The 6,722-nt window shown below is 36.8% G+C and overlaps 1 non-coding gene across 1 annotated transcript; it reads left to right on the forward strand.

Annotated features, from left to right (window-relative positions):
- Window positions 1-666: 666 nt before the first annotated feature.
- Window positions 667-770, forward strand: LOC137206278 (U6 spliceosomal RNA). The gene has a single exon (XR_010934593.1). It is a non-coding gene; the product is annotated as a U6 spliceosomal RNA (small nuclear RNA).
- Window positions 771-6,722: the final 5,952 nt, after the last annotated feature.

Consider the following 6,722-nt stretch of genomic DNA (forward strand, 5'->3'; position numbering starts at 1 on the left):
TGCCCCATGCTGTTGAGCTTTCCATAGACTTGTGAAATGTTATCCACAAGCATGATTATATTGTCCCATTCTGTCATTAACTTTTATTTTTCTTTTAGCAATTCCACACTTATGCCTAAACTTACAGATTTTTCCAATTCTCCCAGACATTCCCAATAAGCACTTAAACTTTTGACTGTTGGTGTAGCTCAATTGTGAGTTTATTATTTGTTACGGAATTGAATTGGATAATCTGCATTTATGCTATAGTTTGAACAAATTAATTTTATGTAGCTTTGATGAGCATCCTTTGATTTATATTTTAAACTATCAACACTATACCAATATACACTTAGTGGATGAAAGCCAGAGGGAGTATATATTATTTGGAGTTCACCTACCAGGACTAAGTAATGCTATATCATTTATGTCTGGGGTAGTGCTTTTACTTAATTTATGCAATGTTGTATTGAAACTAAAACTAAAATTTACCATGACTTTGTACTTGGTAGGTTTTCCCCTCCTACACTTCAATTTAATTGTTTTGAAATAATTTTATAATTCTGCCCATGACAGAGTGGAGGCCATTTGTAGTGTTTAATGTTATAAAATGTTTTTTTTTTTTCCATTAGAGAAAAGAAGTGTTAGTAATGACAGGTGTTTTGCTGTATTAAAATACAGGGATTTTTGCTCGCTTCAGCAGCACATATACTAAAATTGGAGCAATACAGAGATTAGCATGGCCACTGCGCGAGGATGACACGTAAATTCATGAAGAGTTCCATATTTTATTTTATTTATTTTTTTTTTTTCGCGGTATGCGGGCCTCTCACTGTTGTGGCCTCTCCTGTTGCAGAGCACAGGCTCCGGACGCGCAGGCTCAGCGGCCATGGCTCACGGGCCCAGCCGCTCCGTGGCATGTGGGATCTTCCCGGACCGGGGCACGAACCCGTGTCCCCGGCAACGGCAGGCGGACTCTCAACCACTGCGCCACCTGGGAAGCCCCGAAGCGTTCCATATTTTAAAAAATAAAATAAAATACAGGGATTTATTCAACTTAACATATTGCTTTTTAACTGTATGTTACAAACTTGATCTTGGAGCCCCAACGGAATTGCATGCTTTCCTTCTCTACAATGCAGAGGGCAGGAGAATTTTACTTCCTTAGTGGAGAGCTGTATTTGAGTTTAAATCCTCGACTCTGATACAAGAGAATTGTGTGTGTGGCCATAGCTGTGCATATTTTTTTTTCCTCATTTTTTTAGCCATAGCCACTCTTTCATATGAAACATTTGGAAGTAAAATGCAAAATTATGAAATCAATATAAGGCTTAGCTTTCAGGTCCATGTGAAAGGCTGTTTATTTTTGTTCATTGAACAGAAGTGGAAAGTTTAGATTTTTTTTGTTTTGAGATAAACTGCCTAACTTCTTACCTGTATTTTTTTCTCTTTTTTTCTTACCTGTATTTTTATTCATTCGATAATCTTTACCATTGGAAGGTTTTTTTAAAAAAATAATAATAATACAAATTATATAAGTATAGTATAGTTTTAAAATTAGAATAATGGGTCATCGTCCCCTTCTTGAGAGCTTTGGCTTACATAAGGGAAATCACCTTTAATTAGCTCTTCCAGTCACTCAGTGTAAAAAGGTCGGAAAGTAATCGAGCATCTGTATGTTTGTGTCTTTTTATTAAATACAGTTTTTATTTATGCACTTTTCTGTGCTGCAGTGCATGGCAGAGATAGGAGCATTGTAGCATGCAAGAAATAATTAGGTGCATCCCCTTTTTGTAATAAATAGGTTTCCAAACATTAGTATGAAATTTTTTTTTGTAAATTTCATCATATTTCATATACACCATATGGATGTGTATAGGAATTCGGTTAGGGAATCCTTTTAACCTGTGAGTCATCCTTCTGTTGTGTTATTGTCCCCTGAACTATATGTTTTTTAGATTTTACTTTTCATGTATGTAAGAATGAGGTCTCTTGTGAAGAACATACTTGCATGGGGATCAGACTCATATCAAATTATGGAAAAGCTGCTATGTGTGAAATAAGATTTGAGGAATTAGAACATTTAACTTAATGAGAATTGTTATCAGCTAATTTTTATTAGCTTTTGGATGTGATTTCCTGATCCCCTCAAAAGTTTTCTAAGGGGTAGCTGGGGATGAAAGGGTGGATACCTTCTTTTTATTGCCTCTTCTAAATCTTTTCTGCCTTTCCCTTTCTCAGTTTAGTAATTCACATCTTATTCTGTTTAAAACCACACAAGTGAGGTTAAACATGTCTTCACCATGCCAAGAGGCAAGTGAGTGGCTAGGGAGGGGAGTGAGAAGTAGTAACTAGATATTTGACTAAATTGAGGGATCAATTGTAAGCATTGTGGTTTTGTTGATAAGCTTTAGGTGATTTTGGAAGGCTAGTTAGGAGAGTTAAAAAGTGGAACTAAATAAATATGAGGTGGTCTTAACAGTATATTTATGTATTTTTTACAAATTGAGATATAATTCACATACCATGAAATGTATCATTTTAAAGTATATAAATCTGTGGGTTTTAGTATACTCACAGAGCTATGTAACCATCACCACTAAATGTGCTAATTCTAGAACATTTTCATGTACCCCATACTCATTTGCAGTAACTCCTCATTCCTCCCTTACCCATCTCCTGACAACCATTAATCTCCTTTCTGTCTCTAGGGATTTGCCTATTCTGGACATTTTGTGTAAATGGAAACATGTGGCCCTTGTGTCCATCTTCTTTCACTTAGCATAATTTTTCAAGGTTCATCTGTAGTGTAGCATGGATCAATACTTCATTCTTTTTATTGCTGAATAATATTCTATTGTATGGATGTACCACATTTTGTTTATCTATTTCTCTTTTGATGGACATATGTGTTATTTTTACTTTTTGACTGTTGTGAACAATGCTGTTATGAACATTCATGTACAAGTTTTTGTGTGAACATAGGTTTTTCATTTTCTCGGGTATATACCTAGGAATGAAATTCCTGGTCATATGGTAACACCATGTTTAACTTTTTGAGGAACTGTCATACTATTTTTCAAAGCAGGTGAACCATTTAGTATTCCCACTGGCAATATATAAAGGTTCCAATCTCTTCACATCCTCCCCAACAATTATTCCTTGTCCTTTTTTTTTTTTTTTAAATAATAGCATCCTGGTCGGTGTGAGTTAATATCTCACTGTGATTTTGATTTGCATTTTCCTAATGACTGATGATGTTGAGCATCTTTTCATGTGCTTATTGATTATTTATATACCCTCTAGGGAGAAAGGTCTATTCAAATCCTTTGACCATTTTTAAAAAATGGATTTTTTTAATTGTTGAATTTTAAGAGTTCTTTATATATTATGGATACTGAACTTTATCAGATATATGATTTGCAAATATTTTCTCTCAGATGAAGGGGTTGTCTTTTCATTTTCTTAATGATATCATTTGCAGCATACAAGTTTTAACTTTTGATGTAGTCCATTTTATTTTTTCTCTCGTTTTTTGTGCTTTCAGTATTGTATCTTAAAGAACTCAAGGTAATGAAGATTTACTCTTCTGTTTCTTTCTAAAATTTTTATTGTATTAGCTCTTACTTTCAGGTCTCTGATCCATTTTGAGTTAATTTTTTATATATGGTGTGAGGTAGGGGTCCAACTTCATTCTTTGGGAGGTGGATATACAGTTGTCCCTGTATCATTTGTGGAAAAGACCATTCTTCCCACCATTGAGTGGTATTGGCATACTTGTCAAAAACTGGATGACCATAGATTTGTGGGTTTATCTGGATTCTCAGTTCTTTTCCATTGATCTACATGTGTACTCTTATGCCAAAACCACATAGAAGACTGTAGCTTTATAGTAAGTTTAGAGATCAGGAAATATGAGTTCCTCTTCTTTTACAAGACTGTTTTGGCTATCTGGGTTTCTTGCATTTCCATATGAATTTTAGGATCAGCTTGTCCATTTCTGCAAAAAAGGCAGTTGGAATTTTGATAGAGATTGCATTGAATCTGTAGATCAATTAGGGGAGTTTTTGCATCTTGACAGTACTAAGTCTTCCGATCCATGGACACAGGATGTCTTTCCATTTATTTAAGTCTTCTTTAATTTCTTCCAATGTTTTATAGCTTTCAGTGTACAAGTCTTGTGCTTCTTTGATTTAATTTACTCTTAAGTGTTTATTCTTTTTGATGTTAATAAGTGGAATTGTGTTAATTTCTTTTTCAGAGTGTTCATTGCTAGTGTATAGAAATACAACTGATTTTTGTATATTGATCTTGTATCCTATAACCTTGCCGAACTTGTTTGTTAGTTCTAATCGATTTTTGAGGATTTTTTAAATTGTTTTCTATATATAAGATAATGTCATCTGCAAAGAGAGATAGTTTTACTTTTTACTTCCTTTTCTTTCGTCTCTTGCCTAATTACCTTGGCTAGAACTTCTAGTACAATGTCAAATAGGAGTTGTGAGAATGGACATCCTTTTCTTATTCCTGATCTTAGAGGGAAAACTTCTAGTCTTCCGCTATTAAGTATAATGTTAACTGTGGGTTTTTCGTAGATGCCTGCGATCAGGTTGAGGAACTTGTATACCTAGTTTGTTGAGTGTTTTTATCATGAAAGGGTGTTGGATTCTAACAATGTGTTTTAATGAAGAGATGGGCAGATTTTCTTGTGAGTTGAGTTCTTGTACTATCTGTGTCAGGAAATAATTTTCTTTTTTCTTTTTTTTTCTGTACGCGGTCCTCTCACTTGTTGTGGCCTCTTCCATTGCGGAGCACAGGCTCCGGACGCGCAGGCTCAGCGGCCATGGCTCACGGGCCCAGCCGCTCCGCGGCATGTGGGATCTTCCCGGACCGGGGCATGAACCTGTGTCCCCTGCATCGGCAGGCGGACTCTCAACCACTGCGCCACCAGGGAAGCCTAAGTCTGACTATCTTTTAATGGACAGAGCTCCACTGGCATTTTTTTTCATGAGTAATATTGCTAATGTAGTATTTGACTGAATACTACAGTTCTCTAATTTTGTACATATGCCCCAAGGGCCTTTGGTTAATGGCTACATTTTTAATAAATCTCAAGAATGTGCTGGGTGAATATTAATAATCTTCAATGGAAATGCAAATATCAAACCTAGTGGAGTTATGATCCTAGATTTTGGGCATGCTACATCTGTAATGTTACATGTTTACTAAAGATGTTTGGGGAAAAAAGGTTTCAAAGAGGTGTACTTTCCTACAAATGTATTCAGTACTATTCTTAACAACTGTTCTTAGAAATAATAGGATTTCCAATTACTAGTCATCGAATGCTTGAATAATAGCCACAATTCCTAAAATTTATAGAGCAATGTAAATTATGACAACTTTTTCTTAAGAAATAATGTACTGATGTTTCATAATTCTTTTATTTTTGCTTAGTACTTTTATTAAGTATTCTGAAAATAAATCTCTGACCCTAGTTGGTCATCCCAAGAAACAAAATTTGCTAAGAGAAAAAAAAAAGTATAACTAGCAGTATATACAGGGAAGCACGCAGGGCACCAACGTAGTAGGTATTAATTGTAAAGATGCAGCAGCAGCTGCCTGACCAAGTCTGGCAGTTCTGATGTCTCTCCTCCTGCCTCTCAGGGTTGGCATCACTCTCAGCAGTGTGGCATCTCTGCACCTCTTCCAGTATCTTCTCTGCTTGTTGATTTCCACTGGTTGAATCTATTCTCTTTTCCCTGTTCAAATTCCAGAGTAGTATTAGCTTAGCCTTACCATCACACAGGTTGGAGAGTGGTCTTCCAAGCTTGGGGACAGCAGTCTTTTTGAGGTGGAGATGTTGCTGTGGGCAGGGCAGCTATAGGAAGAACCATGATATGGTCCGCAGAGCCGCTGCACAGAACCACTCCCTGGGCCACCACGTTTATGGTTTTGCTGATTGGATGTGATGAGCAGGCAGTAGCAGGCACTTAGTGATTGGCCTTGTCTGGTGTGCTCAAAGGAGAAAGCTCAGCCAGAGCTCCAGGTGCGGTTGTGATTAGCCACAGGTACAAGAGTGAATGGTCCTGTGGACAGAAGCAGTGGCTGGTTGAGGTGTTAGGAGAGCAGGGAGCAGTGGGCTGAGTTGGGGGTGGGACTGAAAAAAAAAAGAAGCAGTGGCTGGTTTGTGGCTGTCTCTAGAGGTGCTGCAAGTGTTTGAAGTCAGTGGTATGTTGGGTTAACTACTAAATAAGCAGGTTTCTAGATCCCTTCCAACAAAGGAGCGCTTAACTTGGTATTTACACTTACCACTCCTTTCCTCCCACCCTCTGCTGTTAACCAATGTCAGGACAGTTTTGCAAAGAATCGAAAACTTGAGGGTGCTTTGTGCCTGTTCCTGTAGGAATTGACAGGAGGCTTCACAACCAGGTGATGCCTGACATCACTGTGGAAGTGGAATTCAGTGGTTGTGAATCTTTCTGGTTACTCTGTGTATTCCTCTTTTGATGGAAACTTCCATTTTCCCATCCACAATCTTAAATTCCTTTTGTTCATATGCCATCAAGGATGAGGTTACCAAAATGTTTTGCTCTTAAATTTTCCAAATTCGGGATATTATTTGTCATTATTGTTATTATTTATTCAGTTACATGGTCTAATTTTTTTGAACCCCATTTTGTTTTTCTTATGTTGATCTAATATGGAAATGTAATAAGCAATTCCTGCTGAACTTCCTTTAGAAC

This window comes from Pseudorca crassidens, chromosome 14 (genome assembly GCF_039906515.1).
Source record: "Pseudorca crassidens isolate mPseCra1 chromosome 14, mPseCra1.hap1, whole genome shotgun sequence".
Lineage (NCBI taxonomy): Eukaryota > Metazoa > Chordata > Mammalia > Artiodactyla > Delphinidae > Pseudorca > Pseudorca crassidens.